This window comes from Uranotaenia lowii, chromosome 1, assembly GCF_029784155.1.
Source record: "Uranotaenia lowii strain MFRU-FL chromosome 1, ASM2978415v1, whole genome shotgun sequence".
In the NCBI taxonomy this organism is placed as follows: Eukaryota; Metazoa; Arthropoda; class Insecta; order Diptera; family Culicidae; genus Uranotaenia; species Uranotaenia lowii.
The window spans coordinates 199,051,140-199,064,744 of NC_073691.1; positions in this window are offsets into that span (position 1 = coordinate 199,051,140).

A 13,605-nucleotide genomic window follows, 5' to 3' on the forward strand; every position below is an offset into this window, starting at 1 on the left:
AATTTGGATTTCTTACTTTGTTTTGGAAAATCATGCTAAGATTGGTAATGTTCATTGATTTTTCTTAAATGAAATGTGAAAAAGACTCATTTTTTCATGACTTTTCAAAGAAAATTATGCTGTTTCCATCACAGAAAATCATCACAGAATTTCTGGGTAAAATCATGGAAAGTGAGAAAAACATGGTTTTTTTTTGGCAACCTTGCTACGATCACCAGATTTTTTGCTGAAATTTATCACGCACTAGAGAAAAAAAAAACGCAAAATGTTCTTCTTTTTCTAAACCTCAAGACTTAAAAAATCGAAGTAGAAAGATCGTTTTTTGTTAGTTCGATCTTTTATTTATTTATTTTTTGTTAAAGAGGGAAGCTACCGGAGGGCTGTATTATGCTGAATTAAATAGGGAAAAATGTTTGAAAAGCTCATACATTTGAATATCAAATGTATGAGCACTAAAATTATATGTTTTCAAATTCACCATAAGCATGTTTTACTTTTCATGGCTTTTGTTCAGTTGCATTCCTTCATTCGACAAACCTTCAATTTCAAATAATAAGCGCGTTAGATAGGAATAATTCTAAATATTGTAACTTGACTGATAAGAACAATTCACTAAATAATCAAATCAATACCTAAATGTAAAATTAAAAAAATAATCACTGCCACTTGGTGACATCGTAATTTGGAAAAAGCTAGGATTTTCATTCACGCTGGTATATTAAATACCACTAATTGAGCCACAGGTCAAGGTACAAAGGAAAGGTTATCATCTAGAAGGTTAGGGGAGAGTGGGGATACTTGATCCCCTTTTCTTATTTTCACCATATCTTTTTGGAAAAATTTAGCAACTCGCCGACTTTGACATTTTCGGACAGCTTGTAACTTCAAGTTTCCATGCTCCAAAAATTAGAACGATACTTGAACCCGTTGATGAACTAGAAGCATTTTCGTGGGAGTAAACAAAATGCGATTTTTCTGAAGTTATGGGAGACTTGATCCCTTTTTAAGGAGACATGATCTTTTATTCAGGAAGCCCTAATCCTTGTATAAAAATCAAACAAAACCCCAAGATAGAATGTTAATTGACTATTTTGGTGATGTTTGTTCTCATTTCACAATTTATAGCAGACATAAGAAGAAAATTCTATAACTTTGTCTCAACGCTATAACATTGCATACTTAAAGGCGCTATTTTTTATAACTAAGAGAAAATTAATTATTTTTGCTCTTTTCTTCAGATAATTGTTTGATAAATATTAGTTTTTGGATAAATATTAGTAATTACGTAATCAGCAATCATATCGATTAATTCAGAAGAAGAATACGCCGTTTGGAAGGGGGGATCAATTGTACCCAACTCTAGGGGATCAATTGTACCCATAATCAACATTTCAGAAAACTTGTTCTGAAAAAAGTTGAGAGTTTTCCATTACTTTCAAAATATGGCATTATGAAGTTCATTTTACGCTCGAACGATTGATATATTGGAACAAATATTTTTTTCATGATTTTCCCATGTAAGGAACATTTTAAAGTGATGAAAAAAGATCTTCAAGTTACATTTTGTGAAATTTTTCAAACAAAGTTCAATTACTCAAACAATTATTTTGTTAAAAAATTTTAAACTACAAGCAATGTTATTTTGCTCATTTTGGCACATTTTTCTAAAACATTTGATCTTTGTAAGACATTCCAGTTTCGAGATATAGCTAAGGAATCAAGTATCCCCAGGGATCAAGTATCCTCATTCTCCCCTACAGTTCAACTCTTCAAGCAGCCAAATTTTTAAGCATAATTTTCATGAAGAGCAGAGGCTATATTAAAAATTAATTTGAGCAGTGTCTGGCATTATAACACTGATTGCTAATTTGTGTGGTTCATTTTTTTAAATAATTTTCGATTTCAATTATTAATTTCACCAAACTTTTGTACTAGCGGACGGAAAACTGCACCACAAACAATCTAGTGTCTGGCGTTAAATCGCTAATTGCTGATAAGTCCGCAACTTTTTTTTGACAAATTTATTTTCTCACAAGATTTCTGGTAAAGTAATGGATATAAAAACTCTACTAGGTGCAATTATTCAAGCGAGAATGCTGGCGACGAATGTATATTTTCCACGAGGTGATGGAGTTTGTTGATTAACTGCAGCGCCCCTAGTTGTCACACCGCCAATCTATTGACAGTGTTTTGATACGGATTGTTTGTTTACCTAGTTGTGAAAATTTCATAAAGATTGAAGCAGTCAGTCAAAAGCTATCGATGGAACGCAAAAGGCGAGAGAAAATTCTGCACACTCACCTAGAGAAACCGACGTGGCCAGGGGTAAAGATCGCGAAATTCCTGAAATATCCTAAATCGACTGTAAATTCGGTGCTGCAACGTTACCGGGAGACCCTTACGGTGGATCGAGCAAAACAAACCAGGCGTAAAAGTGGAACATATGACCGGAAGCTGCGAGCAAAGGTAATTCGATCAGTTCACAATAATCCTGGAATCTCCTTGCGTGATTTGGCGAAAAAGTTCAAGACGAACCACAGTACAGCTCGACGAATTTGTTTGCGAGAAGGCTTGCGGTCGTATCATGCAAACAAACACCCAACAGGACGCTGAAACAAAACCTGGTTGCCAAAACCAGGGCCAGGAAGTTGTACGAGAAAGTGTTGACCAAGTACAACGGATGCATTTTGATGGACGACGAAACTTACGTCAAAATGGATTTTGGACAAATACCCGGTAACAAATTTTACCTTGCGAAGCGTAAAGGGAATGTTGTGGGTAGATTCAAGTTTGTTTTCGCAGATAAATTTGCTCGTAAGTTGATGATATGGCAAGGGATCTGTAGTTGTGGGAAGAAGACTACGATTTTCATCACTGGGGACACAATGAATGGAAATGTTTACAAAGAAGAATGTCTCCAGAAGAGGGTTTTGCCATTCATTCGGTCCCACAAAGGTCCGGTGAAGTTCTGGCCGGACCTGGCAAGCTGCACACTACAGCCGAGATGTCGTTAAGTGGTATAAGGAGAACAAGATCGATTTTGTTGAAAAAAGTATCAATCCACCAAACTGTCCGGATTTTCGTCCCATCGAGAAATATTGGGCAATAGTTAAGGGCACACTGAAGAAATGTGGCAGACACCATGAAAAAACCCGCTCAAATGGAAAAGTGGTGAAACAAAATGGCGAATGAGGTTACCAGCAGTACTGTGCAGAAAAAGATGGGTGGTATCACAAAAAAGTTCGAAAATTCATCCGAAAAGCTGACGAATGATTTTTATGTACTTTTATCCTTAAAGTGCAATAAAAACCCTACAAAATGACATTTTTACTTTTGTTGAACATTATTTCTTTGCGGAGAAATGATCTATTTTATCCGACCAGATTCTATGTGAAACAGACTTTAAGTACGCCACAAATTAAGTCAAAAAGTAAATATACTAACAAAATTGTAGTGAACAAATAGGCGAATAGCGTTTCAATGCCGCCCTCTGAATTTAAGAAATGTAAAAATGCAAATGTAGATACAAAATTAACGCTTTGTTTTCCTAGATATACTTTTATTGTGGATTTATCAAGAAATACTTTTTATTGTGGTCTCATTCAAAAACTAAACAGCGTTTCTACTGAGCTTTGACTATGAAACTTGAAAGTTTCGAAAAGAACTTAAATCTTGATCTTGGTAAAATGCTATTAATGCTTAATTCTGCTGTGAAAAAATTTCAAGTTACCTTTCTATGGAACTATCGATTACTTTAACATTTGATAAAAGTTCAGATTTCCCTCAAGAGTATGGACGAAGATGAAGGTCGAAAACACAATCTTTTAAGTCGGTGTCTATTATATAAGTGGAATGGTAGCACCAATAATGAAAAGCAGTTATTCAGATGGTACAGGTGTCGAAATTCTGCACGAAACCTAAAACTCAAAATTTCCGATATTCTTTCGAAAAAAAAACTTCAATTTCGAAAAAAAAACTTCAATTTTAGATGGGCATTTTTTTTTTTTTGATTATCTGACGGGTTTGCGCAGGGGCTCTCGAGATCTTCACCTGAATTGAAAATTGGTTTCATTTTAACGAAAAAACACTTTTTTAGATTTCTAACATTTTTATTTTTCGAGTTAGATTTGGTTAGTTTTTTTTTTGTTAATAAAATAAAACCATATTTCAAAGCTACATAACTCTGTTATGTGAAATCATAAAACAGCACATCAAAACGCTTTGAAATTTTACCAACTTTTCAAATAAAATTCAAATAATATGTTTTGCCAGGGACCTTGCCACGATGAGAAATTTGATAGGATTCAACCGCTGAAATTTGTTTGAAATAGGGTTTTCATAAGTTTTGTCGTTTATCAAAAACCACCTATCTCATTGCTTCGGTACCGGCTATATCTACATATCACGAGTCTCACTTGGCTCGCTTGACCGCTCACATTCACCGACGCACGTGAACGCTCATGTCGATTGACGAACCCAACAAACATTTTTTCGTGAAAAAAGGGAAAAAATGGTCTTAACACGCTTGGAGCTCAAATAGCTGATCCCAAAACACACTTGATATAAAAAAAAACCAATTTTTTAAGATGTCCTTTCAACTCGCTAAGTATTGTATACTCTTATCTCAAGCTAGCTTCTAGATCTACTTTATGATTATTTTGTTATCATAAGATGTTCTTCCAACTCGTTTAGTTTTTATTGGATGACATTTTTAAACGGTCTTCTCGCTATGCCTTTCAATTTAAAGCGGTCCCTTAAACTTTCTTAGATTTTTTTTAAATATGTTCAGGTTGTCCTTTCAACGCGCCCTTTAGTTTCCAGCTTCCATTATTACTAAATTCGCCTGTCATTCTCATTTCAACTCATTTGAATTCTTTTTCAATGTGGTCAGATTTAACTCTCAATTCGCTTGAAATTTCTATAGATTTGTTAAGGCTGTCCTCTCTACTAGCCCTTCAATTTCAAGCTGCTCTCTCAACTCGTTTGAACTTCATTGATTTTTTTTTGGGTGTTCTCTCAACTTGCTTAACAATTTCAAGCTGTCCTCTAAACTGGCTTGATTTTTTTTTTTTTCAAAATGTCTAGGCTGATCTCTCAACAAGCTTTTTGATTTCCAGCTTTCATTGTCACATGCTCGGAATATCTAATAATATTTTAAGGCTGTCCTCTCAATTCGGCTGACAATTTTCAGCAGCCTCATCAATTCATTTGAATTTTATTTAAATTTTGCCAGGCTGTCCTCTGAATTCGTTTGAAGTTTGTATCGAATTGTTAAGGCTGCCCTCTCAACTAGCCTTCTTCAAATTTCAAGCTGTTTCTCTCAACTCGTTTAAAACTTCATTGATGTATTCAGGCAGTCCTCTCGATTCGCCTAACAATTTCAAGCTGTCCTCTCTACTCGCTTGAAACTGCATTGATTTGTTCAAGCTGTCCTCTCAACTCGCCTTTCAATTCCAAGCTGCCCTCTCAACTTGCTTGCAAAACGAAAAGTTTTTAAATTCAATTTGGCCTGTTGCTTCAAAAGGTTGCTCACCTCTGTTTTAATCCATTCAAACACTCATGCTAGTTAAACAATCAGCTTTTTCCTAGCTCGCCAAATTCGTTCGGATTTGAGCTAAATTTGGGATCACATCTTTAAAATGCTTTCTCTGGCCTTTAGAACAGCTGATTTCTGATTGTTTACGAATTTTATTGCAGCCCGTTGATAAACATATTTGTTTTTCAATGAGAAATTTTGATTCTTTATTGATGTTAAAGAATGAATTTTAAAAACTAGGGAATAAATTAATTTAACGGATTAAAATTGGTTTTACGGCACATTTCATTGAAATTTCTTTTTCGTTTTTTTTAACAACAGAAATTCTCTTCCATTCTTCTGTTGGCCAAACTTCCCATATTTTCTTATCGATAATGGATCAGGATTTCTAGTGATTAAACATCGTCATCACCCCAATTTCCTTGCCAAAGGCCCCAGATCCGGCTCCGGTTTAGTCTGTATCAAACCTTTCCTGTGGTTTGTGGTTCAAGTGACATTTTCGTTCTCAAAAAAAAAATATAAATTAAAAACAAACCGGCAGAAGGGTCAACCAGAAGCTCGCTCATCTCGGAGGGCAGATGCCATCACTTTACTGCGCTGCGGCCAGTTTAACCATCGAACCCACATAAATCTATCAAAGCGAATTGAATTTCGAGAACATGCCAAAGGCGTTTTCCTCCCTATGACGATGATCCCAAAAATGTAACTTACGTACTTCGAACGACACGATTAAACGACAGAAGGCAAAAACTCTCCTCTGTCTGTCCACCATTTAACGCAACAATTCAAGTGGTCGAAAGACAAAATAAAAACGAACAGGAGGGGAACAATATGCCTGAATAACCCCCCGAAAAATCAGACGCAATTGGTTTTGAAAATAAAATAAAATAAACCTAAATAATCACATAACTTTAAAGGAAACAGGAAAAACGCAAAAAGTTGTTGGTTTATTTTTCTGGAGGCTATAAGTTGTTGAACTATTTTTGCATCTCTAGCACTTTTTTGTTTCGTGTGTTTAGGGGAACCTTTTCGTGTTTTCCGTTTCTTTTTTATTCCTCCGGGGGTTGATCGAAACAATGCTTTGGGGTTTTTGATGTCTACGCCCAGTTCTGATGTTTACTGATTAACGTTATTTTTTTCTGGGTATCAAATTGATCACTCAGGTTGACCACAAAAAGAAAGGTTTGATTTTTAATCTATCAAAGTGATCTTCAATCTTTTTGTCAACAATCTCGTTGCTTTCAATTATGCAATTCCAAAACTCCCTCAGGCTTGACCAATGTGGACATTTGACAGCAACGGAGTGGAACATGCAAAACTTTAATGGAATCCATTTTTTTTTTGTCTCCGCCGACCAACCGGCTGAGGCGGAGACAAAGTAGTGGTTGCCAAAATTGTCAAAATTGTCAAAATTGTCAAAATTGTCAAAATTGTCAAAATTGTCAAAATTTTCAAAATTGTCAAAATTGTCAAAATTGTCAAAATTGTCAAAATTGTCAAAATTGTCAAAATTGTCAAAATTGTCAAAATTGTCAAAATTGTCAAAATTGTCAAAATTGTCAAAATTGTCAAAATTGTCAAAATTGTCAAAATTGTCAAAATTGTCAAAATTGTCAAAATTGTCAAAATTGTCAAAATTGTCAAAATTGTCAAAATTGTCAAAATTGTGAAAATTGTCAAAATTGTCAAAATTGTCAAAATTGTCAAAATTGTCAAAATTGTCAAAATTGTCAAAATTGTCAAAATTGTCAAAATTGTCAAAATTGTCAAAATTGTCAAAATTGTCAAAATTGTCAAAATTGTCAAAATTGTCAAAATTTGTCAAAATTGTCAAAATTGTCAAAATTGTCAAAATTGTCAAAATTGTCAAAATTGCCAAAATTGTCAAAATTGTCGAATTGTCAAAATTGTCAAAATTATCGAAATTGTCAAAAATATGAGACCTAGAAGTTTTATTTAACAACATCAAAAGACACTCAAAGTAATCAAAAAATTCGATTTCATGCAATCTGTCCTTGAAAAAGAAATTTGGATAATCAGAAACGTAATAATTTTGTGGAAATAGACTTAGGTTCATCCCAAACCTTTTGAGTTCAAAAGGTTTAACAAAAAGTCAGCTTATATGTTCCTAACTTAACATTTGCAGAATTACCCATAGCTGCACTTCGAGATGCAATCCCAAAACGAGTTTAATCTGAGCCGACTGGGAGCCGGATTAAGAGTGAAATGTATGTCAGCAGCGGCCAGAGTGAAATGCAAAGAAATGAAGATTGAAAAAAATAATAACGATCCTCGGCCCAGGGTCCATCCTGTTCTGGCATCGTCCACTGCAGATGCAAAAGTATGCCAATTCCGGCCGGGTAGTGCATCGAGAAATGCATCCAGCAGCAACAGCAGCTAACGATGACTCTGTCTGGCAATGGGAAAGATCAACAAATTCCTCCGGTGTACCATCGAAGAGCGGACTTTTAGTGGGTCATATCAGCATGCGTGAGCCGGTAAAATCTCCGGTCTTGTGTGAGCGCGACTTGGGTCTAGGAAATCTTGTTCAGCTTCGGATCAGCTGAAGACGCCCGGGGAGACTTTGGGAGCAGGCAGGTTATTCCGTGTACGAGGCCGGTTTTTACTCGTTTTTTTTTCGATTCGTTGGGATTACCTACGACTTAGTATTCCATATTTTCTCCAGCTAGCTGGCGAGTTCGGGTTCGTGTTGCCGGTTTTTCTTTCCACAGTTGTTGCAAAAAATTTCCCTTCGAGATGATTGATTGTTGCAAAAAAAAACAAAACCTGAAATCAACGATAGGTTTCCCTACTTGGAGCAAACCAATAAAACTATCGCTGATTTGATTTCAGCTAATCGATTAGCTTTGTAGGGACGCAAAACGAGGTATACTATCGACGTTCAAACACGACCGAAACTCATCTCAAAGCCTCAAATCCAATAAACCATTCCGCCCGAATTAAGTTAAGCCTCACAAATGTACCTGTTTATTCGAGTAAACAAGTGCGTTAATTCAATTTTTTGGTGCCGCGATGTCCATCGCTAAAAACTTCAAAAAAAAACCGAGACGAAAAATAGATCCAATTGTGATGCCACAACAGTCGAACAGTTTGAGGCGCTATTTACACCTGGCCACCGAATTCGAAGGGCTTTGGCATCGATGGTCGACCAAGCCACTAGGTGGTGCTAAGCGTTAGACTTAGCTAAGGCTTAACGAATAAACGGAGAGAATTTCGATACATGGCTCAATGGATCGGTCCAACAGAGTTTGCCTTCTAAATAAGTGTGTTTTTACCTTCGCAAATTGTGAGCTACATTTGTACCTATGACTGGCTACTGTATTTAGGTATATACAATCTATGAGACGGTCCAAACCAAACTGAATCGCTTTTAAAAGTTTTGGTGCAGTCTTGTCACCACGTTTGGAATTTCCCGATTTCTACGCTTTTATGTTACACAAAGTTTAATCGATCATAGTTTTAGGCTTATGATTTTAAAGGGAGACTGGGTCATTCGGATGAAAGTCGTTAGGCAGAAGGCCATTCGATTTGGTCATTAGGTCGAATGGGTCATCCCGCCGAAAGTTATCTAGCCGAAGACTGGTGTTACAGTTGACTTTTAATCGAATATTTCTAGAGTTTGTTTTGATTAGGTCGTATGAACCATTATAAACAAAACAGAGTTATTAACTGTAAATTGTGGTTAAACATGTAATCATGTGAAGTTGGTTTTAACGACGTTTTGCGTTGCTCTGTATTGACGTGCATGCAATTGGTCGCAAAACAAAAGTTTGGGGATTTGGTTTATCGGTCCTTTTGCACTTTCGCTGAAAGTCTTTAGAAAAGTGTTGAAATGTTGTGGAAAATGATAATCAATTAATACAAAAAAGTTTGTGTAATATCCTTGATCCTACGTGTTTGCCTGTTTTACTTATATTGATGTTTGCTCTTAAGAGAACCCAATATTTATACTCTCGTTTACCTTGCTCTCGCCGCTCATGGCTTACTATGATGTGGGATTATCTTCCATCAGGATACCACAGTTTGTACGAGTAATTTTAACTATCCTAGTTGAATTTTGAAGTAGAATTTGTGACTGGATAAGTAAAATAAGTGTCATTTTTCACTTTGCGAGAAATTCAACTTTTATGTTGTTCTACTACAGATGCATCCTAAACATTTGTCAGAGTTGGATGCGTTTATGCTTCACTAGGTCGGTCAACAAAGTCACAGGTGGAAGCCAGCAGTGTCCAAATTAATAGAAATATTGCAGCGATGGACAGTACCGAGGAAACCCGATTCAAGAAAAACTTAGACGGGCACTCCCAAGTAATCTGTGTGTTCTCGATTCTTTTGATCCTTTCTTCGCACAACTTCAAATGGAATTGCGAAGCCATAGACTAAGGTAATCATGTTTTCAGAATGAATTCTTCAAATTACATAACGACGTTTGTATCAAATGATCAATGCAAAAGGTTGTAAGTACATTTTGACTAATAAGAACAAAGTTAATGCCCATATCCAACACATAGGTAATTAATTCATTTCTCAATTGAATACCAAGTTTTCAGGCAATTCTAACGAACAGTTTCAAATTTAGAATTTAAACGGTTTTTCAGAACTTGCACAGGGGTTTTCTCGAAACTCGTTGAGTGGCTCATACGACAAAATCAAAACAAACTCTAGACTTCTATTGATTTGATATCAGCGATATTGGCAACTTTATTAAAAAAAGAACCAAACCCACCGTTCGAAAGCCTGAACCCATTGTTTGCATAGCCCATGTAAACAAGTCGATCGGATTAAGGATGGATCTGGACGCTGGGACCTGAAAATCCGAAGATTATTTACCCTGGGTTTTCGACCAAACCACATTTCATAAATGTAGTCTGTTTTTCTACCATACAACTTCCGCAAGCCGCTTGGTTTCCCATTTTTGCTGATAAATGACAAATACCCTCTGCCATTTTGTCGCGAACTAACTGCTGCACTGATGCGAGATTAAGCTGACATAGTCTCATATGCCATTTTTGTGTCGTCGTATGGCTTCCAAGCAGCGCTTTCCGACAAGGTCGACCAGACCACAGAAAATCGAGGCAGTAGAAGCTTTCAACGATTTTTATCATTTCAAAAACCTTCCCAGAAAACACTTTATATGGTTAGCTTCCTTGATTCTTTCAAAGAAGGTATTCCTTCCCGCTCCTAAAGCAGACAAGTTAAACACACTGATGGAGTTCGGTATAACAGTGCAAAGCCTGTGCGACCATTTCGTAGCCGCGAATCAACGCGCACATTTGATGAATTCCACGTTAATGTCTTAGCTCGTCGGTCTTCTTCCCACGAAGTAGCAACTAGAGCGGTCCGACTTTGGTGTTGAGTTAAGTGAAGTGAACATGGAAATCTTCGGTGTGTTCATGGCCAAAATATTTATAACTGCTAGTAGAGTGACTCGTTACAGTGGGTCTCAGATGAAGGAGGAAAGGTACAAGACAAAGCGGGATGCAGTGAAAACACACACCGAGACTCCCAGAGAAGTTCTCAAGAGTACGCCCGAGAATCAACGCATGCACTTATCGAAATCATTCCTTACTTCATTCAACCAAACCTGTAACAACTAGTGGTACTCCAGAGAATTCGCCATCACATCCAGTCGCAATCGGAAAATTCTCTCATAGTGCTTCAAAAGATCCGTTTCTTTTCCGCATTCTACCTATTACGGTTCACGGCAATGGCTATTTGAAGGAGGTGTTCGCATTCATCGACGAAGGTTCTGCACTTACGTTGGTGGATGAACTTGGCATTGAAGGTACCCCTCGAGTACTATGTCTACAATGAACTGAAAAAGTCTCACAAACAGAACGAGAATCGAAGGTGATTGAACTGCAAGTTTCGAGCGTGTCTGGATTGAAGGCAACTCTGAAAGAAACAAGGACTGTAAAGAAATTAGGTCTCACAAGTCAGTCACTCAATTTTGAAAGTTTAACAAAGCCATACTCCCATCTCAAGGGACACCCAGTCAAGAGCTACAGCAATCCTATTCCGCGCGTTCTGATCGGGGTCAACAACATTGTTCGATTCCTCGTTTAGAGTTGATGGCCGGAGTGCTTGAAACACGTCTGAAGGAGTTCATGATGGAAGCTCATACAGTTATTCCCCAATGTGTAATATTCTGGTCCGCTTTGAAGTGGTCTACTCGCTGAGCACAGAATCCTGCATCATGGAAGTCCGCAGGTTAATAGGACGATAAGGAGCTTCTATTGAGATCCATTTCGACAACGGAACTAACTTCCGTGACGCAGAAATCATACTGCAGCAACAAACTCTCAAGTTCCACGAAGATATGGCCGTAACGTTTACAAATATCTCCACAAAATGGGTCTTTACACCTCCCGGAATCCCTCATATGGGCGGTTGCTGGGAGCGTATAGAACGATCACTTAAATCAGCTTTTGAGACCGGTATTCAAGATGGAAGAAAACTAGATTGTGAAGCTATGATATGATTAGAATATGTTCCGATGCACTGGTAGGTTTTGACCAAGCTTTCCAAGGCCTCTTTTGCATACCGCACCTCTGCAGGTTCCTTCATCGGAATGGAGCATTCGTTCTCTTCGGAGATTACTACACGCAGCGTGGCGGCATCGAGAGTACCCCTCTCGAAAGATGGCTCTTCCCGGGCTGGGCAACTGGCAGACTCGAGAGTAACTCTCTAGGAAACCGACCATTACTCGTTACTTGGGTCTGGCTTCTCCGGATTCCCGGTGGAATTCGCTTCCTTCTTAGGGACCTGGGATTGGGACAACTTGGCTGACCACCTCGGACCTCGATTGATTCCTGGATGACCTCTCGGACCTTGGCTGACCTTTTCGAATCTAGGCCAACCCGAATGCTCCTGAACTTGTAACCGCAAGTGTTACGAACAATTTCTTGAAATTACTCCTCTCACGCTACCTCTTAATCCTCGCCACGTGTTAGGGCCAATAACCTTTTTAATTCAACGGTTTAGCAACGAGGTTTTTGGTTTGGAAATGAGATACCGTTAATTCATTTCAGTTTGTCAAGTCCTCATAAGCTAACTTAGAGCTATAGCGATTACCGTCCTGTCGCTTATTCTAAGTGATTCTCAACTCTGTCAACTCTAAATCATTCCTTAAATACCATCATATTCGGGGTAACCACCCAGAATATACTGCCAACACTGCAGGAAAACTCATAATCACAAGCTGTGTTGGCCGAGTTTAGCGTGTATGATGACAACATTTGTATTGCTGTCATCATCATCGATCATCATCAACCGTTAGCTTCTATTGGTCTCGATAAGCGAATCGACAAAAAAAACGAAACCAAAACAATCTGTTTTGGATTTGCAGAACGTTGCCGAGAAGGATCGGTTTGTTCGACGTCCGGGAATTCCTCCGAAAGGATTCGAATCGAAACCGTGAGTATCGACAATAATCTATAAATTATTTGCACAGCGTGAAACAAAAAATCGAAAGTGTGGAAGCTTGGAGTTGTTAAGGGAAGCGCTTCTTGTGAGGAGTGTGTGAAAGTTTAGAAATAATGTTGTCCCTTGAAAATAACGAACGAGTAGGGAGAAATCGGCTCAGACCTATGTTTTATTTGGCCCTTATGCGGTCTCTGCAAATGTACATATTTCTTCTGCGCTCGGCTTGCTGTGATCGATTTTTCTTCCTGTGATTCACCTGTACCTAGAAACCAGTCCTTCTTCAGAGCAAGTTCACTGGTGTTGGAAAAAAGTGGTAGAAATTTCGACACATGTTGCACATTTTGAAAATTTTACCATGTAAAAATGTTTGAAGACCTTTGAGCGCTGTATATTTTTACAGCACTGTTTCTATTTCAGTCGTATGTGATAGAAATATTGCTATTTTTGCATCACAGCATGCGATAACAGAACACGTGTTGTAGAAAAACGTGAAAGCCGCAGATCTTAAAAATGTTTTTGCATGGTAAAGTTTTCAAAATTTTAAAAGTGTCAAAATTTCTACCACTTTTTCCCAACACGAGTGAACTTGCTCTTACTGGTTTGTAAAATTGTTTTCTATTTAG